This window comes from Gymnodraco acuticeps, unplaced genomic scaffold (genome assembly GCF_902827175.1).
Source record: "Gymnodraco acuticeps unplaced genomic scaffold, fGymAcu1.1, whole genome shotgun sequence".
Taxonomy (NCBI): domain Eukaryota; kingdom Metazoa; phylum Chordata; class Actinopteri; order Perciformes; family Bathydraconidae; genus Gymnodraco; species Gymnodraco acuticeps.
In genome coordinates, this window is record NW_022991168.1 from 806,708 (window position 1) to 833,465 (window position 26,758).

Below are 26,758 nucleotides of genomic sequence, written 5' to 3' on the forward strand. Positions count from 1 at the left end.
ACCAATAACTGTAAGAAGGACAAAATAGAGCCCAACTCGCAATAATAGGAGCTCTATTTTCCGCTCCTCACACCATCGCTGGAATCCCAGCCACTTTGGCCTGTAACAGGCTGTGGTGGATCCAGCTCTAGCTGCCTGGATAGACTGTCAGACAATCCACCCTGTCTCAGCCTGTCCCTCTCAGGAGCCAAGCCTGGAGAGGACGGCCCAGAGTGGGTAACGCCCCGATTGTACCTGCCTCTTGAGACAGTCGCTCCCCCAGAACTGGGGAATCGCCCAGGGCTGGCCCCACCTTCATCTGTGTCATCTCTGAGTACCACGGAGCCCCCGACGCGATCCGGCGCTACCAGAATGACTGCCAGACGTTCTCTCTCGGCCTCACTCTCCTCACCCAGGAGGGGGAGAATGAGACGCAGCGGTGGAAAGGCTTAGAGCAGCTTCCTTGGCCATGGCTCGTGTGGCAAACGCGTCCACCCCTAAAAGGCGGGTCGTCGCTCAGGGCCATGGAGAACCACAGGGCAACAGTGGCTGTTGCGCCGGCAGGCGAACTGATCCGCTTCTGCTCTCTCCCAAACTGGGCCCAGATCTGCTTCACCACCTCTTGGTGAAGCGTCCATGTCACCTGGCAGGGGGGCCGCCCCTCAACATAAGGTCGGCCCCCCTGTTCTCCAGTCCCCGGGATATGGAGGGCTCTCAAGATAACAACCACCTCTGAAGCCCATAACCACAGCCTCTCCGCTGGGCCAACAAGGCGGCGGAGCGGACTCCGCCTTGCTTGTTGATATAAGCCACTGTGGTGCTGTTGTCGGCTCCTGACCAATACATGTCTCCCTTGAACTAGGGCAGTGGTTCTCAAACTTTTTCTGGCATTCCCCACTTTGAACAGGTGGGGGCCTTTTAAAAGCCCCACCTGTTCCTCACCACTCCAATAAAATGGTAGGCCAAGCTTAAAATGGTCAAATGTATCGTTCTATAACAGGGGTCTCCAACCTTTTTTAGGATGAGAGCTACTTTCAAAAAAAATTAAACAGTTGTGAGCTACTTTTACTCCTCTTTTCAGTTGTTTTGCAGTGTATATATTTAGCACATTTTAACATTATTATATGCTTACCTTTAACCTTTGTGTTCTGTTTGGGTCTGTGGGACCCGTTTTCAGTGAAAATAAAATGAATGATTTTTTTTAAATGTTGAAGTGAAATGCATCAATCTGGTGCACTTGAGCACAAAATGAATGTATGGATACATCTCTCAACATGAAAGGGAGCTGTATACTTTTCAATACTACCAATCATCTTTAGAATAATGATCACAAGAACCAATAACAAATCATTTCAACTTGTGTAGTCTTATCTTATGCTACCTAGTTAGCATTATTTCTTTTCAATTTATGCATTACTAATCACTCCTCTTTTAAAACTTTTACTATTATTAAATAGATAAAGGTGTGTTTTTTTCTCTCTCTCTCTCTCTGTCTCTGTGTCCTCGCTCGCTCAGAGAGGCTGTGTGCTCCTCCGTGGCGATGATGGCTTGCGTTAAATATAATAATAAACATAGGCCTATTTGTAAAATGGGGGGACACAAACGGGATTTCGAAAAGTGTCACGGTTAACTCCTTATGAAGTGGTGAGATGCCGCTCCACATTTGCTTTTTTCTTCCTGACTGCAACGCTGTTTGTCTGTGTGTGAGAGCGTTTCACATGTGGTGTGTGTATGAGAGATTTTTACATATCTCTGCAAATGACTTTGGTTTCAGTTGTGTGTGTGTGAGCAGGCTCGGGACTTTTCCCCGTTGGGCCCGGCGGCCAGCTGCCCGTTGGTGGGCCGCTGGCTCTGGCATAGGTTGGGCCCGTGGACTTTCACAACGCCGCTGCGCCGGTATAACCCCGGGGGAAGGGGGCATATCCGCCGCCGCAAACACCCCCGTTGCGAGATTCTGGCGGCTCCGGCAGGTCTGGTGCAGCGGTGCTGTGAAAATCCCACCGCCGTTGCGAGTCCTCCGGCTGTAATAATCCACTACAGCCCCGCTAGGACCCAGGTTCGATTCCGGCCTGAGTCCAAAACATTTTTGGCGCGCCCCACACTCTGAGAAATGCTGAATTAGGGGAATGAATGCGGAGGACTAACACTACCCGCCCGTAGCTCTAGACAGGGGTGCCCACCTTTTTGAACCGAGAGCTACTTTTAAAGTTCGCATTCTGCCGAGATCTACCAGTCCCAAGAGAGATGGCGCAGCCATTACTGACAGCCTACTACTAGGTAATACCAACCTGAGCTCACCAGAATGCGTGACTCCACCGACGACTCCTTAACACCACAATGCGTGGTGGAGTCACGAACTTTGTTACATTTACGTGTCGGCACCACGCAAACAACCCCTATGTAAAGTGAATGAGGCTCCTTTGTCGTGGTCCACACACGCATTTCTACAACGTCCCGCAGTGAGCTTTTATTCTATACAACGTTTTTTAAATCTACTATGTAGCTTGTAGTAACTCAAGGGAGGCTTATTTATTTTATTTAATTCATAATTATTTTTATTTTTCGTCAGAATGTAAAAATTACATTAGTTACGAATGTTTGTTCTCAAAAAACTGCATTGTGTGTAATGCAACTGTGATTTTTATTAAATTAGTTAGTTTTTAAGGAAGGCCAGAGCTTCAGCTGTGTCAAATAGATTGTTCCCTTTAGTTAACGTTATTTAAAAGATAATGATCATGTCCCCTCTATTGTATTACGAGCGTCCATTGGATAACGGAGAATTGTACACCCGGAAGTAAGTATTCTCCTTACTGTCGATTGATTTTACAGTGATATCTGCACTAATCATCGACTAAAAAACACCAGATTGTCCTTGTTAATTACACACATTGATTGGGTTTGAATTGTGTACAATGCTTTTGTATTTTCCCCTTCGATTCGGAGAAACAAATATTTTTCGGAGTTTTAGGATGGCCGAAGACACTAAACTACCCAGAAGCCTCAGGTATCGTTTGGACTACACCATGTGCTTAGCTTGACAAACCCCGTGATCAGTCCTCAACCTCTGTGATTGGATGTTGGAGTGGCAGTGCACAAAGTTTACCACAGAGCGTCAAAAAGGACTTTGAAATGGAATGTAAACCCATCGACGGCACACTTAGGTCACACAGCTCCTCCAACAGTCCATCCATCCATCTTCTCCCGCTTATCCGTGGTCGGTGTCGCGGGGGTAAGCAGTTCCAGCAGAGAGCCCCAAACTTTCTTTTCCCTGGCGACATCACCAGCTCTGACTGGGGGATCTAAAGGCGCTCCCAGGCCAGCGAAGAGATATAATCCCTCCACCTGGTCCTAGGTCTACCCCTTGGTCTCTTCCCAGCTGGACGTGCCTGGAACACCTCCCTAGGGAGGCGCCCAGGTGGCATCCTAACTAGGTGCCCGAACCACCTCAACTGGCTCCTTTCGACGCGAAGGAGGAGCGGCTCAACTCACGAGTCCCTCCCTGATGACCGAACTTCTCACCTTATCCCTAAGGGAGACACCAGCCACCTGCGGAGAAAACCCATCTCGGCCGCTTGTATCCGCGATCTCGTTCTTTCGGTCATGACCCATCCTTCATGACCATAGGTGAGGGTAGGAACGAAAATGGCCCGGTAGACAGAGAGCTTTGCCTTCTGGCTCAGCTCCCTTTTCGTCATCACAAACGGTGCGGTAAAACGACTGCAGTTACCGCTCCCGCTGCTCCGATTCTCCGGGCCCATCTCACGCTCCATTGTTCCCTCACTCGAGAACAAGACCCGAGATACTTGAACTCCTTCACTTGGGGTAAGGACTCATTCCCTACTTGAAGTGGACAGTCCATCGGTTTCCTGCTGAGAACCATGGCCTCAGATTTGGAGGTGCTGATCCTCATCCCAGCCGCTTCACACTCGGTTGCGAACCGATCCAGTGAGTGCTGAAGGTCGCAGACCGATGAAGCCATTAGAACCACAATCATCTGCAAAAAGCAGTGGTGCAATCCTTAGTCCACCGAACTGTAGACCCCCTCCCCCATGACTACGCCTCGAAATCCGATCCATGTATATTACAAACAGGATTGGTGACAAAGCGCAGCCCTGGCGGAGGCCAACCCTCACCGGAAATGTGTCCGACTTACTGCCGAGGACCCGGACACAGCTCTCGCTTTGGGAGTACAGAGATTGGATGGCCCTGAGTAGAGACCCCCTGACCCCATCCTCCTGCAGCACCTCCCACAGTATCTCCGAGGGAACCGGGCCATACGCTTTCTCAAAATCCACAAAACACATGTAGACCGATAAGCATACTCCAGGCCCCCCTCAGGATCCTTGCGAGAGTAAAAAGCTGATCCGTCGTTCCACGACCAGGACGGAATCCGCATTGTTCCTCCTCAATCTGAGGTTCGACAATCGGGCCTGACCCTCCTTTCGAGTACCCTAGAGTAAACTTTCCCGGGGAGGCTGAGTAGTGTGATGCCTCTGTAATTGGCACACACCCTCTGATCCCCCTTTTTAAAAAGGGGAACCACCACCCCGGTCTGCCACTCCTTCGGTACTGTTTCCGACTTCCACGCAACGTTGATGAGACGTGTCAACCATGACAGTCCCTCAACACCCAGAGCCTTCAGCATTTCCGGGCGGATCCCATCCACCCCCGGGGCTTTGCCACTGTGGAGTTGTTTGACGACCTCAGTGACCTCCCCCGGGAGATTGGGTGTTGATCCCCCGTCATACTCCAGCTCTGCCTCTAACATAGAGGGCGGAGTTGTCGGGTTCAGGAGTTTCCTCAAAGTGTTCCTTCCAACGCCCTAACACTCCATCAGTTGAGGTCACAACGTCCCATCCTTACTGTACACAGCTTGGATGGTTCCCCTGCTTCCCCCTCCTGAGGTGTCGGACAGTTTTCCAGAACACTTTGGTGCCGCCCGAAAGTCCTTCTCCATGTCTTCTCCGAACTTCTCCACACCCGCTGCTTGCCCTCGGCCACGGATGAGGCTGCTGCCCTTCGGGCCTGTCGGTAACCTTGCAACTGCCTCGGGAGTCCCCCGGGATAACAAATCCCTGAAGGCCTCCTTCTTCAGTCGGACGCGCTTCCCTGACCACCTGGTGTCCACCAGGAGGTTCGAGGGTTACCGCCCCTTGAGGCACCTAGGACCTTGAGACCACAGCTCCCCGCCGCGGCTTCGGCAATAGAGGCTTTGAACAACCGACCACTCTGGTTCAATGTCCCCACCTCCACAGGAATGCCCGAAAAGCTCCACCGGAGGTGTGAGTTGAAGGCCTCCTGAACTTGGGCCTCCTCCAGACGTTCCCAGTTCACCCGAACTACACGTTTGGGCTTACCAGGTCTATCCAGAGGCTTCCCCCGCCACTCGACCCAACTCACCACCAGATGGTGATCAGTTGACAACTCCGCCCCTCTCTTTACCCGAGTGTCCAAAACATACGGCCTCAGGTCCGATGATACGATAACGAAATCGTTCATGGACCTTCTGCCTAGGGTGCTCTGGTACCGACGTACACTTATGAGCATCCTTATGTTTCGAACATGGTGTTTGTTATGGCCAATCCATGACTAGCACAGAAGTCCAGTAACAAAGCACCACTCCGGTTCAGATCAGGGGGGCCGTTCCTCCCAATCACGCCCCTCCAAGTGTCTCCATCATTGCCCACATGTGCGTTGAAGTCTCCCAGCAAGATTAAAGAGTCCCCTCAGGAGCCCCATACAGGACTCTTTCAGGGTCTCCAAGAAGGCCGTATACTCTGAACTGCTGTTGGGTGCATAAGCACACACAACAGTCAGAGTTTTCCCCCCCATAACCCGCAGGCGTAGGGAGGCGACCCTCTCGTCCACTGGGGTAAACTCCAACAACGAAGCACCTAACCGGGGACTTGTGAGTATCCCCCACACCCGCCCGGGCGCCTCACACCTTGAGCAACTCCGGAGAAGAATAGAGTCCAACCCCTATCCAGAAGTAAGGTTCCAGAGCCGACGCTGTGCGTAGAGGTGAGCCCAACCAGATCCAACTGGTAACGCTCCACCTCCCGCACAAGCTCCGGCTCCTTCCCCCCAGAGAGGTGACGTTCCACGTCCCCAAAGCCAGCTTCTGTCGCCCGGGTCTGGTCCGTCAAGACCCTCCGCTTTCACTGCCACCCTTCTGGCAGCGCACCCGACCCCATCGATGTTTCCCGTAGGTGGTGGGCCCGTGGGACGGAGAAGCGGAGGTGTTGCCCACGTTGCCTTTTCGGGCTGGGCCCGGCCGGGCTCCGTGGCAAGCCCGGCCACCAGACGCTCGCCGACGAGTCCTCCTTCTGGGCCTGGCTCCAGAAGGGGACCCCGGGCTTCCTCCGGGCCGGGTATCCTCACTTCTTGTGTCGTCTTTCATGAGGTCTTTTGAACCAATCTTAGTCTGGGCCCCTTGCCTGAGACCAATTTGCCATGGGAGACCCTACCAGGAACACAAGGTTCCAGACAACACAGCCCCCAGGTTCATCAGGGCACACAAACCTCTCTACACGGTAAGGTGCTGGTTCCTCCAACAGTGCTATACGCAATAAAAGCAGATACACAGAAAAAAATTGTGAAATAGTGCAATAAGAGTCTATATACAAGTGATTGGAATATGATATATTAGATAAATAATTTCTAAGCCAGATTAATGTTATGGATGTTGTTTCTAAATTCAGGTGTTTAATATCTTATAGCCTGTGGGGATGAAGCGGTCTCTGTGTCTGGTGGTTTTAGTCCGGATGCTGCGGTACCGCCTGCCAGACGGCAGCAGACAGAACAGTTTGTGGCTGGGGTGATGGGGGTCTTTTATAATCCTGAGGGCTTTCTTTAAGGTTAACCTGGTATTTTACTCCACTACATTTATTTTAGTTACTTTACAGATTTGGATTAATGATGTGAAATATAAACAACCCTTAGAATCAGACTTTAGTTACACCTGAGTGAAATTCAGTGAAGGTGATTGTCAAGTGCCAACAATCAGGCGAGATATTTGATAGTTGGTGCTTGAGAAGACTAAACATGTATCTGCAGATCCGTTTAAAGCATATTCATTACCCGTTATTCTCTAATAGTTAATTAAAGACTGTATATAATTGCTATTTTGCACATCCCTTTCAAAGATTTCAAGATTTTCTAAGGTTTATTGACATATCATATACACAACAGTGTAGTGCAATGAATGAAAAACTTGGGTCACAGTTCCTCAACAGTGCATTACAAGACATCTATCAATATGTGTGTATACCTCCACCATTACACTGTCGGATTCTGCACATGTCTTATAATTAATGTGTATAATATCAGTTAAAATAAGTGCTTCAACATAGTTAACATTGCAGGAAAGTTGATTGTCAAGTTCCAAAACAAACCATGCAATTTAGACTTTGTCAGGCTTGATATTTATCTGTAGATTAGATACCCCCAAAGCTTTTTTTCTATTTAAAAGAAGACCTTAACCTATAGTATTCTTTAATGTTTAAATCAAGCCTTATTAGTTAGCACATCCTCCTATCAGGCACCAAACTGTTTTATTCTAGATATCATTTGAGTATCTTCTTGATATTTTCTATTCTATATTTATATCATTGACCTTCTACTTTCCCACTATTTTGTATGTACTCTTAATATTTAAATGTTTTCATAAAATATAACACATTCAAAAGTGCTTTACAAAAATGAAAGACATTAAGAAAAAAGGCATTTTAAACAGTCATTAAAAAGCAACACAATCTTCCTGCATTGCATTACTCTAAACGTGTAATAACGTGCTTTAACCAGTAGGTGGTTTGGGTTAAAAAGCTGTCAAGTTACAGTGTTAACAAAATAAAAAGATATTGCTGTTTCCGGTTTAGTTTACGACGAATATTATTTTGTTATTGTTTTGATATTTGTAACACAAAAGCGATGGAAAAAAACCCATAGCAACACAGAAAAGATGGTCTTAACATGACCCAGTGGTCTAGTAGTGAATAAAAAACAATAATATCAAAACAAAATATTACTAATAACTAATTATTGTGAAATTAAAACAGAATGGTAAAAGAATAGTTTCCGGTCTATTCTGATGCCCGATCTCTGTAGATAAATAAAGAACTACGACAGATGTGTAATATTTAATGCAGCCAAACAATTTGTTACAATGCATTCATGCGATGACTTTCAAAGAGTAAAGCAAGCACTGCTGAATAAAGTATTTTATCTTTTACTTAACGTTTTTTTTCATATGGAATGGCAGTTGGAGGTCAACCAATCACAGAGCTTGAGGACTGATCACGGGGTTTGTCAAGCTAAGCACATGGTGTAGTCCCAAACGATAGCTGAGGATTCTGGGTAGTGTAGTGTCTTCTGCCATCCAAAAACTCTTAAAAAATATTGTTTCTCCGAATCGAAGGGGGGAAAATACAAAAGCATTGCACACAATTCAAACCAATCAATGTTGTGTAATTAACAAGGACAATTTGGTGTTTTTTAGTCGATGAGTAGTTCAGATATCACTGTAAAATCAATCGACAGTAAGGAGAATACTTACTTCCGGGTGTAAAATTCTCCGTTATCCAATGGGAATGGACGCTCGTAATACAATACAGGGGACATGATCATTATCTTTTAAATAACGTTAACTAAAGGGAACAATCTATTTGACACAGCTGAAGCTCTGACCTTCCTTAAAAACTAACTAATTTAATACAAATCACAGTTGTATTACACACAATGCACTGTTTTTTGAGACCACAAATTCGTAACTAATGTAATTTTACATTCTGACGAAAAATAAAAATTATTATGAATACAAATAAAATAAAAGAAGCCTCCCGTGAGTTACTACAAGCTATAAAGTAGATTTAAAAAACGTTTTATAGAATAAAAGCTCAATGCGGGATGTTGTAGAAATGCGTGTGTGCGCCACGACAAAGGAGCCTCATTCACTTTAGATTGGGGTTGTTTGCGTGGTGCCGACACGTAAATGTAACAAAGTTCGTGACTCCACCACGCATTGTGGTGTTAAGGAGTCGTGGTGGAGTCACGCATTCTGGTGAGATCAGGTTGGTAAATACACACTTCTACTTGTATAAAACTGACCTTTGTACGATGAATACTCCATAAAATACTGCAGATCCTTTATCTTACCTCTTTCTAATCCACACACATACAAGTATTTAACTGAAGTTACACAACAGTGTTGTTGATACAGAGTTGGAGTTTATTCACACGTCACATACTACCAGTGGGTGATGTTTTCAAGAAACATTGAACAGTGCTGCCACATATGACACAGGAAAAAAAGAAAAGACGCTGAACCATTTCTTTGCCAATAAAATGAGGCTTACAGGAATCTGCTGCCAAGTGCAATAAAAAAGACAAAATTAATAGAATCAAACCCTTTTTTTGTTGCATTTTAGTCGAGTATAAAAATAAATGCCTTTAAAATAGGATGCAAGCAACACTAGTTTCTTAACCTGAATTGATAATAGACTATAATCAATTTAAGTTTGCATTCTTATACCATTTTGTCCAATACTTATAATGAATAAGTTCAAACAAACAAAAACTTACAGCTGATTAATAACGGTATCTAACTTGAGTTTTTATTATATCAAAAACCTGTTGAAATGCTTCTGTTATTTTTACTGTCCCCAAAAAGCGCGTCGCAGCCTCCAGGAATGCTTCTTTCACAACTTCGCCATCTTTGAAAGACTTCATGTGTTTCGCAAGAACGTGACTGACACGATAAGATGCTATGGTAGCAGCCTTGCTCTTGTTGTTGGGCCTGGTGAAAATGGACTGCTGTGCATTTAGCTGTCCTTTCAGGCCCCTCCCCTTTTGGGAGCGTAGAGCAGAATTAGGGAGAAGGTATGGAGTCAGATTTGGGTCAATATTCTAGCGCGTAAAACAAGCTACTCACGAGCGGAAAATGTGCTTTTACACTCGCATAAAAATGACCTCGCGCACAGATTAAACCCCCCGCGAGCGGCTCTGCGCTCGCTCGCGAGAGAGACAACCCTCTTGCTTGCTCGCGGGAGTATCAGCCTCGCGGAGTCTGTCTACGCGCGCGTGAAAAGTTTCTGGCACTTTGGGGCGGAGCCACCGGACTTTGATTGACAGCTGCCAGGAAACCCGGAGTTGCCAGGTTTGATAAATGCCTGAACTACCAAGAGCCGAGGAGTGACGGCAGCAAAATCAGTTGGACGAGATTGAATGGTAAGTATGAGGGGCCATATAGGCCAAAATTCAAACTCACCTCACACACACACTACTGAAAACATCTGGCCTTGCACACCACACTACTGAAATACTCTCACATTCACTACTGAACACCTCACACACACACTAGTGAACACATCTGGCCTTGCACACACACTACTGAAATACTCTCACATTCACTACTGAACACCTCACACACACACTACTGAAAATTAAGCCTCACACACACACTATTGAAATCCTCTCACATTCACTACTGAACACCTCACACACACACTACTGAAAATTAAGCCTCACACACACACTACTGAAAACATCTGCCCTTGCACACACACTACTGAAATCCTCTCACATTCACTACTGAACACCTCACACACACACTACTGAAAACATCTGGCCTTGCAACACACACTACTCAATCCTCTCACATTCACTACTGAACACATCTGGCCTTGCACACACACGACTGAAATCCTCTCACATTCACTACTAAACCACCTCACACACACACTACTGAAAACATCTGGCCTTGCACACACACTACTCAAATCCTCTCACATTCACTACTGAACACCTCACACACACCACTACTGAAAATTAAGCCTCACACACACACTACTGAAAACATCTGGCCTTGCACACACACTACTGAAATCCTCTCACATTCACTACTGAACACCTCACACACACACTACTGAACACATCTGGCCTTGCACACACACGACTGAAATCCTCTCACATTCACTACTAAACACCTCACACACACACTACTGAAAACATCTGGCCTTGCACACACACTACTCAAATCCTCTCACATTCACTACTGAACACCTCACACACACACTACTGAAAATTAAGCCTCACACGTACACACTATTGAAATCCTCTCACATTCGCTACTGAACACCTCACACACACAATACTGAAAATTAACCTCACACACACACTCCTGAAAAACATTTTACTGAAAGGTTCTCAGTAGGGAATGTGCATGTGTTTCACCTATGTGTGTGTGAGGGGATTCTTGCTGTAACGGAAGTCATTCTAATGTAACGGAAGTCATCTGCTAGTGGTCTCTTTGCTAGCCCCGTTAGCTTCATTAGCTCCAGGCTGCTACTCGGACGTGTTTTTTTGTGTTGATGCCTGGTGGAGTATTCTTCATTGAAATATCGCACTTATGGCTCTGCGGTTCAAACAGACCGTCCATGAATGCAGTTTATTCGGTAAGTGAAATTCAAGCACTTTATTTCTTACTTTTTATCCAGCTAACAAGCGAGACGAAGCTACATCTGTGCTAACGATGCTATCTGTAGCATACAAGTTAAAACATAATGGAGAAGTGTAAAACATTAAGAAGGATTATACTGTAAAACACAAGGCTTCTCGGTGAGGTTGGTAAAATAAGGTCATGCTTGTACATTAGTTAGTTTGCTAGTTAGGTAACTGTATGCATTGTTATTGTTAATTTAAATAGCTATGCTCGACGATGCAGACAGCTAGCGTCACATTAGTGTTGAAGAGCAAGTACGGTATGAGATTAACCCATCGATTAACCTCACTATAAAATCTGTGTATCTGAAAAATATGAATCTCACATTTCCAGTTGGTTCCAGAAATAACGTTGACGTAGATATTGCAATATGGTTTGTTGAGGCTTACTGGTTAACGTTCATCATATTAAACGAACGAACCCAAACGTTGTTGTTTTTATTAATATTATTACCAATAGCCTACTTACTTAGCATTTTATTATCATAACACTGGAGAAACCGATTTATTGTGGCAGCAGAACGTGAACATGTAACTTAATGCCTGCATTTGAGGACGAAAAATAGCTCAGTCAATGCTTTAGGGACAAGGAAATGATTTGTTTAAATATTAGATATGACGTTATGTGTGCTTCTGTGACAATGAAGCTTATTCATTGCATTACATTTGTTGATCTTCATTTGCTGTCTCTCTCGCGAGCGAGCGCAGAGCCGCTCGCGGGGGTTTAATCTGTGCGCGAGGGTCATTTTATGCGCGTGTAAAAGCACATTTTCCGCTCGTGCGTAGCTTGTTTTACGCGCTAGAATATTGACCCAAATCTGACTCCATAGAAGGGTCTAGCTGCGGCCGCGGATAGTACACGACGGTACACGATGGTACACGATACGCCCACCTGACACAACACTACGGTGGCTGAGAAGGGTCTAGCTGCGGCCGCGAAAGTTGTACTTCCAAATATGGTCAGAAGAGAGCACGCCCAACACGTGAGACGCTGACGCAAGGATATTTAAGGAGACATGGAGGTTTACAGACAGACAACAAACAATATGGCGCACCGAGTACAGGTAATTAACGTATTGTGGTTCTAGATATAATTACATACTATTTAGGTTCTCGTTTGTTTGTCGATTCGGCTGTTTAGCGCAGTGTAATTGTGTTTATTTTGGCTAAATATATATAGGTGCTATATATATATCTTATTATTAATACATCATTGGAACGGTACCTCCAGTATGCCTACATGACAAGCATTTTTATAATATACAGTAAACATATCTTTGACTTATTGAAAAATTATAAAATGAATTTCACCCCTGCTGTCATTCTGGCTTTCACTGTTCAAATGAGATGTCAACCATCAAATGGGATAAGGGGTTCTAAGAGGTTCTCAAACGGATAGGTTATTAATTGATTTGCCTAATAGTTGCTTAAAATGCTACAATAACATGCCATGTACGGTCTCTCAGCCACCGTAGGCGGCGTAGTAGGGGGCGTGTCGTGTAACGGATAGGTTATTAATCTATTTGCCTAATAGTTACTTAAAATGCTACAATAACATGGCCATGTACGGTCTCTCAGCCACCGTAGGCGGCGTAGTAGGGGGCGTGTCGTGTAGTGTCGTCAATTCGCTTTTCATCTGCCATGCCTCTCAGCCACCGTAGTGTTGTGTCAGGTGGGCGTGTCGTGTACCGTCGTGTACCGTCGTGTACTGTCTGCGGCCGCATCTAGACCATATTGGAATTAGGAGGGAATTCCGTCTCGTAGCGTTTGTGCACTGTTTTGAAATGCCTCTCCTACATTACCCTTCTTCGATAAAGCCACGCTCGCATTGCCAGATGAGACAGATGGACTTTGAATTGGAATAGATACAAAAATAATCATCCTCCCACTCGGAGTGAAAAATTATATATTTTGGGCTTTTTTCTGCCATAATTGCGGTCTTGTGTGTGTGCGGACTGTCACTCCTGTTGACACGGACAACGTGAGCGAAATAGTGCCCACTGCCCACCAGCCACGCCCCCACACGGGGGCCCCGCCGGCCAATCACAAAGCTTTGGTGCGTTCAAGTGCATTATTCTGGCACGGAAAGATTATGTTATAGGACATTAACGATAAAACTGAATATTGTTGTTCTATTTTTAGACACATCTCGCGATCGACTGGGAATCGCCCCGTCGATCGCGATCGACTGGTTGGGCACCCCTGCTCTAGGAGGTTGCTGTGTCGTGTTTCTGTTAGAGACCAGCGCCCACCTATAGCCCTCTTCAGGCAGGTCCTCCCCATCCTGTTCCCGTGAACACTGTGATGTAGGAGGTTACCCGTACCAGTGGAGACCCCTCCGGAGGCGCCCGGGAGACGCCAGAACCGGCGGCTAGTGAGCATCCCCCCCCCTCCAGTTTGTGCCTCTTGGGATCCAAACGCAGGCTGGACAACCACCTCTGCAGGCGGCGCTTATGCAGTAATCCCAGCGGGACCACAATGTGAGCAGCCGTCATGAAACTCAAAGTCTGCATGACAGTTAAAGCTGTCACTGTCGCCCCCTGTCGCAGCCTGTGAACCGCCCGGAGAAGGGACGCACTTCTGCTCCCTGACAGGGTGGCGCGTAGCGCGCCCGCATCGAACACCACTCCCAACTACAACGCCTGGTGAGGTATGGGGGTGCTCTTTTTTCAATTGATCGCAAAGCCTAATTTGGTTAGGTGTGTGATCAATCGTGCTGTGCAAAGCATTGCCTGTTCCCTGGACCCAGCCATGACTATGAGGTCGTCTAGGTAAAAGAAAAACTCTCATGCCGTGGACGAGCAGCGGTTGAAGCGCAGTGGCCACACATTTACTGAACGTGCGTGGGGATAGGAAGTAACCGAACGGTACTCTGTTTGTACTCGTAGGCTATCCCCTGGAAGGCAAAACGCAGACACTTCCTGTGCTCCGGAGCAATTTCCACATGAAAGTATGCGTCTTTCAGGTCGATGGTGGTCAACCAATCGCCCGGTTTGCACTAGCCCCATTAACTGTTTTTATAGTTAACATGTAGAATTTTCTGCAGGCAATGTAGCGATTCGGGCTGCTGAGATCTAGAATAGATCTGAATTCCCCTGTCTTCCTGAGAACCAGGAGTACATGGAATAAAGACAATTTTTTCTGTGCTGAGGGTGCACAACAGACACAGCCTGTTTCTGCACCAGAGCCTGAATCTCTGCTGAGAGGAAACCAATCTCCTCCTAGGAAGACAGATGTCCTCTTGCATGCCCATAAAAGGAGGTGGGACGCTGCAAAAACTGGAGTGAATAGCCCCGTTTCAGCGTCCTGTCCATCCACTTTGTTAGTACACCAGCTGAGTTACCATTCCCCATAACATTGTGTTAATGGAAAGCCCTCAGCTGTGGGGCCGCAGCTATGAAGCTCTCTGGAGTAACCGCCGCAAAACTCCCGTGAAGGGAAGATTTGCCCATGGAGGGTCGACCACCATAATGTTGTTTTTACCACTACGGTAAACAGCATTTAATCGGAGTCTTTATAGGCATAGTGTGTTCTACTGAGGTCCCTGAACGCACCGCCACGCGCTCTTGTGTGAGTGTGGGCTCCGCCATAATGCAGCCTTTACCACTATGGAAAACTGCATTGGAGTCTTTGCTCTAGGCGTAGTGTGTTGTCTGACAGCAATACGCCGGCCATAATTTCCCTGCACCCGCATAGCGCTCTCCTTTAGATAGCACTCCCTGCGGTTCATCCCTCTCATCTGCGCATGCCCACTAGCCATCTCCTTTACAGGAGCTACAGCTGGGGCAGCGAATAGGGAATTTGTATGGTTAACATTGTGTGTAAGTGTAGCATTTGTGGAAACAAAAGACACTCAGATTTGGATACAGATCAACCTCATTCTTGTTAGAAAACGTAGTGATCTGTGCATTATACCGGGAGGAGGCGGGATTCGCCCTCTCGTCCCGGGCGGAGAGATTTTCTCCTCCCGCTAGGCCAGTCAGATCCGTGAAGACGGGCATCCCGTCCCCGTAAGTGCCGGTGTTATGTCACATTATGCCTCCCCGTCATGAAATGCCCCCCGTGTCACGGGAACGCGCATTTCTAAATGACACGTTTACACCTCTAAATGACAAGTTTACACCATAGGTTTACACCTTAAAACGATGTTTAAAACGAAAGTAAACGTTCAGGGTTTTTATTAATGGTAATTTTCAGACTGTGAGTTGTTTAGTGGTAGCTCATAGTCTTGATTCTTCTGGTTTAACTTTTCGCTCCGTATTTGAGGTGTCGAAATTCATTCGTCAATTCCTTTTCAGTTTGTTTTTTAAATCTTTTTTTATCATTATTGTTATGTCCTGTCTGTATAACGTGCTTTGAAATGTATTGTTTAATTTTACATAGTTTGTCATCTAATATTCAAAATATGTTTACAAATGTTACATAGTCTTTGTCAGCATATTATTATATACGCTATGCATACAAAATAAAAGTGTCACATTCATGAAACTTGCTCCATTTATTGGTACTAGTCCTAGAACCATACCCTGAAAATGCTTGAGGGTGGGATTAATATAAACCTCTTTTGGGGGGGAGGGAATTTTATGACAGGCCTGGCCATGCACAATATGCCCCCCTTGCTATCTGTACAAAATAAAAGCGTCACATTCATGAAACTTGCTCAATTTATTGGTAACCAGTCCTAGAACCATACCCTGAAAAATGCTTGAGGTGGGATTAATAGAAACCTCTTTTGGGGTGGGGGGGGGGAATTTTATGACAGGCCTGGCCATTACAATATGCCCCCTCTTGCTTATCTTACAAAATAAAGTGTCACATTCATGAAACTTGCTCCATGTATTGGTACCAGTCCTAGAACCATACCCTGAAAAATGCTTGAGGGTGGGATTCATAGAAACCTCTTTTTTTTGGGGGGGGGGGGCATTTTATGACAGGCCTGTCCATCACAATATGCCCCCCCTTGCTATCTTACAAAATAAAAGTGTCACATTCATGAAACTTGCTCCATTTATTGGTACCAGTCCTAGAACCATACCCAGAAAAATCAACCAGCGGCAATGACGGTCAAGCAGCTGTTATTGACAGCTACGCTATGACCGCCATCTGGAAAACACAAATTTGGAAGAATCCGGGTGTGTACATGATTGGAATGACTTTGCTTTTGTAAATGTTGCAAATGTGCATTTTTCAACAGGAATGTAATACTTTTGCAACTACTCTCAGGTTGATCCAATGGCACACACAGTCATCGTGGGAATTGTGAACGAGAACCATCACTGGATGTTGGTGGTGAGAATAGGAGCATATTTTAAGCTCCAATCTGTATCTATAGTGCTGTATACACCATATATAATTAGTGATTTGCAAGATAACTGGGCCACACATACATGCCGTCACTTATTATTGATAACATCTAAACAATACCCTGGCCTACATCGTACCTGTGTAATGTATGGTTCCTGCCTAATAATGTGAATAATAAAAGGTAATGTACCCCCATGAGAAGAAAAACCCTCTTCTTGGATCCACTTGGAGAAGGGAAAGGCAAAATGAGGGTGTGCCTGCAGTCTACAAGATACATTTGATACAGTGTACTAGTTCCGGTGTTGAATGAGTATTTTGACAATGATGTGCTGCATCTTGACACATGTACTATCTACATACTGTAGAGCCTTTATGAGGATGAAAGGCTGCAAGGTGTCAAGGTGGACATGCAGCACCCTCCCCCATAATCGCCAACAAGACAGCACATCCTGTGGTGTCCTGGCCTTAAAAGTGAGTGTGAAATGCATTTAGCCGAACATTACTCTCAAACTCAAATTCAGTAGCAATTAGACTGAATATCTTGACTTGCTTTTATACATCTTGATCAAAGATGTATTGAATTGTGTCAAACTACACATATACACATGGAGTTGCAGCAATCTTTGACTCAAGTTTACTTATCAATACTAAACCAAAATTAAATTATACCTCCTTTGAAAGTCTCGTTTTTAGTCTTACGCATCCGACCTGGAAAACTTTGCAGCCAATCTTATTTGTTACAGTGTACCGTGCACCAGGTCCTTATTCAGAATTCTTATCTGAATTCTCTGAGTTTTTATCAACTTTGGTTCTTAAAACAGATAAAGTAATTATCGTAGGTGACTTTAATATTCATGTTGACGATGATAAAAATAGCCTTACTGTTGCATTTAACTCTATATTAGATTCTGTTGGTTTTTGTCAGAGTGTAAATAAACCAACCCACTGCTATAATCACACTCTCGACCTTGTTCTGACTTATGGTATTGAAATTGAGCAACTATTAGTCGAACCGCATAATCCTGCTTTATCCGACCATTTCTTAGTGACTTTTGAAGTACTGTTACTAGACTACAAAGCATTAGTCAAAAGCTCCTGCAGCAGAAACCTATCTGTTAGTGCTATAGCCAAATTTAAGGAAGAGATTCCACCAATACTTAACTCGATAGCATGTCTGCATGTAAGGGAGGAAACTTATACAAAATGTACACCACCCCAAATTGATCATGTTGTTGATAGTGCTACAGATGCGCTGCGAATAAAATTAGACTCTCTTGCTCCTTTGAAAAAGAAGAAAATAAAACAACATAGATTAGCTCCATGGCATAATGCCCAAACCCGCAAAATAAAGCAAAAGTCGAGACAACTTGAAAGGATATGGCGTTCCACTAAACTTGAAGAATCTCGTTTAATTTGGCATATTACTCTCAATAAATATAAGAAAGCACTGCGTAAAGCGAGAGCAGCCTACTACTCTTCATTAATAGATGAGAATAAGAATAATGCAAGATTTCTTTTCAGCACTGTAGCCAGGCTGACAGAGAGCCACAGCTCGATTGAGCCTTCTATTCCCATAGCACTCAGTAGTAATGATTTTATGTGCTTTTTATGATAAAATTGTTACTCTTAGAAACAAAATTAATGACCTCTTGCCTTTGACCAGTATAAGTGTTATCAACAGCTCCCGGAAACGTAAGTTCTAATATTACACTAGATAGTAAACTAGAATGCTTTTCAGCCATAAACCTTGAACAATTAAATTCAATGATTCTCTCTTCTAAACATCAACGTGTATGTTAGACCCAATTCCAACTAAGCTGTTGAAGGAAGTTTTTCCATTAATTAGCACTTATTTATTAATATTATGAATATGTCTTTATTATCAGGCTATGTTCCACAATCATTCAAAGTAGCAGTGATAAAACCGCTTCTTAAAAGCACAACCTCGATCCAGAGGTTTTAGCCAATTAAGACCTATTTCCAATCTTCCGTTCCTCTCAAAATTCTTGAGAAAGCGGTCGCAAAACAGCTGTGTGATTACTTAAAAAACAATGATTTATTTGAAGATTTTCAGTCTGGCTTTAGAACACATCATAGCACAGAGACAGCTCTGGTTAAAGTCACAAATGACATTCTAATAGCCTCTGACAAGGGACGTGTCTCTATTCTTGTTTTGCTCGATCTCAGTGCTGCATTTGATACTATCGACCATGATATCCTATGCAAAGACTAGAGCACTTAGTTGGCATACAGGGAACTGCTTTAGACTGGTTTAGGTCCTATCTATCTGAACGCTCTCAGTTTGTACGTGTCAATGATGAATCTTCCACGCAAACCAAAGTTAGCCATGGAGTGCCACAGGGCTCAGTGCTCGGACCTATTTTGTTCACATTATATATGCTTCCGTTAGGCAATATTATAAGGAATCATTCTGTACATTTTCATTGTTATGCGGATGATACTCAACTATATTTATCAATCAGCCTGATGAAATTAATCATCTAAATAAAATTCAAGACTGCCTTAAGGACTTAAAAACGTGGATGACCTTAAACTTTTTGATGTTAAACACGACCAAAACTGAAGTTATTGTACTTGGCCCGAAGAATCTACGAAACAAATTATCTAAGGATATATTAACCATGGATGGCATTAATTTGGCCTCCAGTGAGACTGTAAGGAATCTTGGTGTTATATTTGATCAGGATTTATCCTTTAACGCCCACATAAAATCAATTTCAAGGACCGCCTACTTCCATCTACGTAATATTGCAAAAATCAGGCATATCTTGCCTCAAAACGATGCAGAGAAACTAGTCCATGCATTTGTTACTTCAAGGCTGGATTATTGTAACTCTTTATTATCAGGGTGTACCAAGAAGTCAGTCAAGTCGCTTCAGCTGATTCAAAATGCTGCAGCTCGTGTACTAACCAGAGTTAGGAAAAGGGACCACATTACTCCTGTTCTGGCTGCCTTACACTGGCTCCCTATAGAACACAGGATATAATTTAAAATTCTTCTTCTCGCCTACAAAGCCCTTAATGGGCAGGCGCCATCTTACCTTAAAGAACTCATTATACCCTACTGTCCTACTAGGGCATTGCGTTCCAAGAATGCAGGGTTGTTGGTTGTTCCTAGAGTCTCTAAAAGTACAATGGGAGCCAGAGCCTTTTCTTATCAAGCTCCACATTTGTGGAATCAGCTTCCAATTTGTGTTCGGGCGGCAGACACCCTATCCGTTTTTAAGAGTGCGCTTAAGACCTTCCTTTTTGATAAAGCTTATAGTTAGGGCTGATTAGATTCAGCCCCTAGTTTTGCTGATATAGGCTTAGTTTGTCGGGGGACATCTTACTTTCTTCCTTCTCTCTGTCTATACCTGTGTACTCTCATGTTCCGATTAACCCAGCTTCCCCAAATGTCTTTCTTTTGGTGTCTGTATACGCCGGGATCCGGAGTCATGGATGATCCTGCGCTCCTCTGTCCTGGATCTTGAGTCGTGGCTGTGGTCCTGGATCATAGGTCCTGGATGGATATCCTCGTGGATTCATCTTCCTATTATACACACATGCATTTCCAAACATTTGGACTACCTATGTTGCAAATGTATTATCTTTTCAATTTACACACGGCATCTATTGCACGTCTGTCCGTCCTGGGAGAGGGATCCCTCCTCTGTTGCTCTCCTGAGGTTTCTCCCATTTTTCCCTTTAAACTGTGGGTTTTCTTCGGAAGTTTTTCCTTGTACGATGTGAGGGTCTAAGGACAGAGGGTGTCGTATTGTCATACTGATATTTTGTACAAACTGTAAAGTCCACTGAGACAAATGTAACATTTGTGATATTGGGCTATATAAATAAACATTGATTGATTGATTGATATACAACATGTCATTCTTTAAATCTGTTGGGTCATTTGTCTGTATTCCATTTGAGGGTAAAATCATAGACCATGCAGTCCATATACTAATCAAGGTTCTCTTCAGTTTGCAGAGAAGATTTTACTGGGGGAGGCAATTGAGTTTGAAACCTCACAGAAGGCAGTGCACGAGCTGAGGCTGGACATTGCTACTTCTTTCCTCAGAGAATCTGGTTTGTTACCTTTTCTCAACATTGTCAATGACTTCATGTAGTTACTTTTATTAATTGTATCTCATAAGTATGCATCAATAACCTAGTATATTAATAATGTGCCATGCAAATTGTTGTATTGTATCACTGCTTGGACCATTGGTACTGTTGGGTTAATATTGACCAGGGAAATTATCAGGGTTTTAAAAGCAACACAGTGGCTTAAGTATAGATTAGGGTAAATGTGGGTAAAACGTGTCATTTAGAAATGCGCGTTCCTGTGACAAGGGGGCATTTCATGACGGGGAGGCATAATGTGACACAACATCGGCATGCCGGTTCCACGGGGTGGGCCGAAAAGGTGGAGGGCGCCGTGGGCACGAGATCTCCGTGCCGGCACCTCTCCCTTCGTCTCACCGTCGCGCCGCGCTCCCATGTCTGCAGAAAAGCCTGTGGAGGAGCGCGCGCTGCGGTGACTCTTCTCTCTACTGAGAAGGGGAGGGGGGCCCAATGCCGTCTCTTCGAAACGGTCATTATGGGGAAAAGTGGAATTGTGGAGAGAGATTACTCTTACTCTGGGATAAATGCACTCATTCTCACTGAATGCATTTTTCCCACACACACACATCACTCTAGAACTAGAGTTTACAAACGTAAACCACCGTTCCCCTGCGGAGGTCCCTGAACGCACCGCGGCCACTCTTACGAAGGCCCACGTATTACTACTTATTCGGCCTTGCGGCCCAATAATCGCTCTGACCTGGTGAGGCGGGGGCATCTCTAGCAATGAGCGAGTAGCCCACGCACCCGCCGCCATGATCATCATCCAGGGAGAGTACAGCCCTGGGCGGTGGACTTCCATGGACGCCAGACTCTGAAGGAATGGCGAATGTGAAATGGCACAGCCTCGGCCATATCCTGGTCCCCCAAACACTCGAAGCAGAGGTGGTGGGGATCGGCGCCCGCTATTTAAGCCAGGGCACGATTTCAAAAAATACTCGTTTACTTTCTTTCTCTTTCTTCCTTTCTCTCAAAAAATACGTCTCGGACTCAGTGCTAGGCTATCACCTCCGCTTGCTGAAGAGTAAAGGATGGTGGTCAGGAGGCGGGGCCTCCTTTTATACGGAAGTGAGATGCGCACGCATTCAGGTAGGCCCACCCCGGGGCCGGCTACGTCTATAGAAATCTCAGTAGGTGAATGCTTGCATGATAAGGTAGTACCCATAGAGTCCAGTAGAGGGTGGAGCCTGTGAGAGATATAACCTGTCACCTGTGTCTAAATCAGTGGTTGCCAACCAGTCGATCGCGACTGGGTTTAGGTAACGGCTTTATAAAGCCCAGGAGGTGGCAAGAGCAATTTGGCAGCTGTACAAGAAAATATGAGAAAACGTTATGATCTCCCTGGAGATCAGCTGCTTGTTCTGGTCCATATTATGTTGTGAAGAAGGTGTCAGACCTAAATTATGTGATTGCTACCCCTGATCGTAGGTCCTCTTCTCAGCTCTGTCATGTGCAGAAAGCTGCAGAGAAGCAGATTCCCAGCTAAATGCTGTGGAGATTAAACGGCATATCCTGTTCAAAACCACATCAAGGATTATTTCTGAAACAGTATGGAGCTCAAATGCTTTCTCTCGCGGGTTTACCACAAGGTGAGTTCCTTTTTTATTTCCTGCTTTTGTACACATACTCTCTCTCTCTTGCTAATATAAACACAGACCATATTACTTCCAAAACACGTTGCGCATTGTTTCTGATACAGCGACGTTTCTGAAAGGGCCGCCGGCGTAAAGCCAGCCCACATTTTAGTAATGCCGTCATGACTGCAGCAAATCTGGATCAGCTCCGTTGTACCCCCGTTTTTAGAGATGTGGGTACGGAGGAAAAGAGAGAGGGTTTTATTTTCTGACACTTTGAGTTCCCTTACACACCGGGAACACATTTGTATAAAAAACATTAAAAAGTGCATTGTGCATGATAGGAGACTTTTAACATATACATGGGACAGTAGCAAGGTATGTCCACTTTACTGGCAAACTTCAGTATTGTACAGTGTCTCCTGAGTCTTGGAGTTTAACCAACATGCTCTCATGATGAGAGCTACTCCTGGCTGCAGTCCAGTGTTCTCATCTTGTTAGCAACACACACTTTATGCAATATGAAGGATGGGAGCTGTCTTGTGTGAACCAGCAGTATATTTTGCACCAAAGTGTTAAGTGTATGAAGTGTTGAGGACAGAGTGTTTGGCTTAGCTTGACATTCTCAAAACTATGGTGAAATTAAATTTCCACTTTGTGGCTCTACTCAACGTGAAGTGCTTGTCCTCAGAAGGTCTGATCACTCACCTCTAGTGGGTGATACAAATTCGGGCAATAGTGAAATTGAAAGTAGAAACAATTGTTCAACTAAAGCAAAGGGTTCTATACTTTACTGAAGGATTTCCATTTTATGTAGCCATATACTACAACCCAAAGGGAAATAATGTACATCTTAGTTTATTATATTGATCATTGACAATTGGGATGTCACTAGAACTGAAACGTTTGAGCTCCATACTGTTTCAGAAACAATCCTTGATGTCGTTTGGAACCTAATATGGTGTTTAATCACGGCAGCGTTTAGCTAAGTTTCTGCTGGTAGAAAGCCTTCTCTTCACAGAGCTCACTGCACACGGACGGACGCTCCAAAGGGGCGTGGCCAGCAGCAGCTCCAAAGGGGCGTGGCCAGCAGCATCTCCGGTTACATTTATAGGGCCAGACCCAGAATCAGCACTTTAGTAACAGTGCTGAAATAGAGGGGTCACCCATCTACAATGGGTGATCTGTTTGGTATTTTGAGCAGAACACTTCAGAGACATGTTTTGTATAGATATGGCCCTATAATATATTGTTCAAATATAGCATAATAGGTGAGCTTTAACTTGGTGTTGTGGTTTGGTTAGGGCTGTGGGCGTAAAGCCAGCCCACATTTGAGTAATGTCGTCATGACCCCAGCAAATCTGGATCAGCTCCGTTGTTCCCCCGTTTTTTTAGATTTAGGTAAATTGTACAATTCTAACGGGCAGAGTTCCCGTTAGAATATTTTTTCGCTGGTCAACATGTCCGTTAAAGTTTAAATCTTCCGGACAAAATTTGAAAAGTGCCGGTCAAAGGTCTTCTTTGTTATTTATTGAGCTTTAAAACAAATTGATATGATTCGATATTAAACAAACTAATTGTAGTAGGCTAGATTAACTATTCAAAAGTGTACAGTCAATTTACAATAACACGGGAATAATAAACAGAGCGCTCTCTCCCTCTCCTGACAGCCCGCCAGTATTATGCAGCTTGTGGATCAGTAATGAGCGACCCGACAGTAAAACTAAACATATCTATGTAAGGGATAATGTGCAGCGACACGATCAGCGGAGGGATCTAGATCAGCATGAAGGTGTTATTTTCCCCATAATGACAAGTCGCTGCACATTATCCCGCTTATTACATGGCCACATTCTCAACAAAGTAACGACATGACTCCCAATATTAATTGAAATGCTTTTATGGATTTAGAAAATAGTTGTATTGATTTAAATTGACATGCATCCGCTGAGAAAAATAGTCTGTTGTTACTGTTTGAACTAACGTAGCAACGGCAGGAACTGCTTTGATAGCGTTTTTGTGGAGCTTTTTGATTAAAGATTTGAAAACATCGTTGCTTGCTTTAAAAGTAGCACAATTCATTATGTCAAACCTTGGAAAGTATCTAAATATCCCTGCCCTAATGCCAAAGGAACTGGCAACTGAATATGTGTCACCGTTTGCATAGGCGGCGCGTGAGGCTCAGGTTTGGGAAGGCTAAATAACATTTTTTACCTGACGCTGCCCGTCTCCGGCGTCTATAGAAAAGAGATCAACTCAGTGAAAGCACCGCCTGCTGACCAATCAGAGCTCAGTTTCCATCCATCCATCCATCTTCTTCCGCTTATCCGTGGTTGGGTCGCGGGGGTAGCAGTTCCAGCAGAGAGCCCCAAACTTCCTTTTCCCTGGCGACATCAACCAGCTCTGACTGGGGGATCCCAAGGCGCTCCCAGGCCAGCGAAGAGATATAATCCCTCCACCTGGTCCTAGGTCTACCCCTTGGTCTCTTCCCAGCTAGACGTGCCTGGAACACCTCCCTAGGGAGGCGCCCAGGTGGCATCCTAACTAGGTGCCCAAACCGTCGCAGCGCTAATGTCAAAGACACAAACATTATAGGCTACATTATATTTTTATTTTACCAGGATGCAGTGACAAAAATATTTGGGAAGGCTTACCCTTCCCTAGCCTACAGTACCCCCGCCGCCCCTGGCCGTTTGATGTCTATGTCTGGACCGCTGCGTAAAAAGGAGGGTTTCTGCCCGTTACTTCTCCGCTGTTTTCTTGTCGCTCTTGTCATGCATGCAGTTTGCTTTTCGGCCAAACTGTATCGGCCTACATTTAAATCGAACAGACTTCTTTGTGCAGATGTGAGCGTCCTTGACAGCAGTCTGTCTGTTCTGGATTAACAACGTGTCACGTGTTCTGAATTGACCAATCAGAATCTATGGGCATAGATATGTCTCATAATTATTTGTGTGAACATAAAAATAATTTGTGTGTAAATATGTGATTTGTAAATGTACAACACCTCAAATGCATTTAAAAGATTTGCAAACTCACAAATAAATGTGCAAGTGTAAAACGGATCAGCAAATACGCTATATATTTTTCACAAATAAAAAAAAGATCTGTGAATATCTCTAACATTTACAACTTTCGATCCGGCATTTGTGAATCCATTTTGTATTTGTCGACCAAAAAGGCGCTTGCGGATCTCAAATCTCTGCTCGTGGATCTCACATTTCTGCTTGTGGATCGTCTTTTTACACACACGGAATTTTGAGACATATTTTCCGCCGGTCTCGGTTAAAATCTACTCGTGTCACTCGGTTATTTTCGGAAACCACGTGATGGCCTGCTGATGACGACATTTCCGCATGATTTCAAAGTAAGAGCATGATGGTTTGTTTAATGCTCTGTTTTTTTATTATAATGAGCAGCGGAACGTTAGATGCATTCTTTATCACCATCATCATCATCATCATCATCACCATCATCATGTTATAGTGATAGTTAGTTTGTGTTAGTTTATTGGTTCAATACAGCATATATCGAGCACTTTCGTTGATGTTGAAGTACAGGCTATACGCCACGTTCGGGTCCCGGGGGGAGCAGATGGCAGCGAAGCAGCCCAGATAAAACTCTTTTCTTCATTGTTTGTTGTGTATTCAGTCAAGCGGGTCAAAGTTACAATTGAAAATTGTAAGTACAATGTAAAGTCCTGTGCTCTGCAGGTGCCGGTAAAGAGCAATACAATGACAAAACCTTTCCAAACAAAACAACTAGTAGGCTAGGTAAGTAGGTAGGTAGGCAAGCAGATAGGTAGGTAGGTAGGTAGTAGGTAGGTAGGTAGGTAGTAGTAGGTAGGCAGACAGACAGACAGACAGACAGACAGACATTAAATACAAATGAAAGCAATAGACAGGAATATATGCATATACAGTAGAAAGGACACGATGAATATTATAACATTTAATGTTGCCTTACTATGAAGGCTGACCTAAATACGATGCTTTTCTACAGATTACTTTATTACTGCACTGGTAAGTGTTGAGGAATTGAGGGAAAATTGAAGTAACTTGAAAGTTTGAAGTGAAAGTTCGATATAGCGTATTTTTGGTATATTCATCTTAATGTCCCCTGATATATAAGAAGTGTGTTTTTATATATCATGTGTGTACTTAATTACTTTGTATTTAATAGTAGCAGTTTATATGAACAAGAAGCTGGAGATATGAGAAGTGGAGGGGACAGAGAGGAAATACCCTTATATAGACATATGCTATCGACAGCAGAGA

At 44.3% G+C, this 26,758-nt stretch overlaps 1 protein-coding gene and 1 pseudogene across 2 annotated transcripts in view; one reads left to right on the forward strand and one right to left on the reverse strand.

Annotated features, from left to right (window-relative positions):
- Positions 1-26,758, reverse strand: part of si:cabz01090165.1 (uncharacterized protein LOC100333421 homolog) — a 493,854-nt gene that overhangs the window by 152,472 nt on the left and 314,624 nt on the right. The window lies entirely within an intron of this gene.
- LOC117560675 lies at positions 19,174-20,069 on the forward strand (annotated as a pseudogene).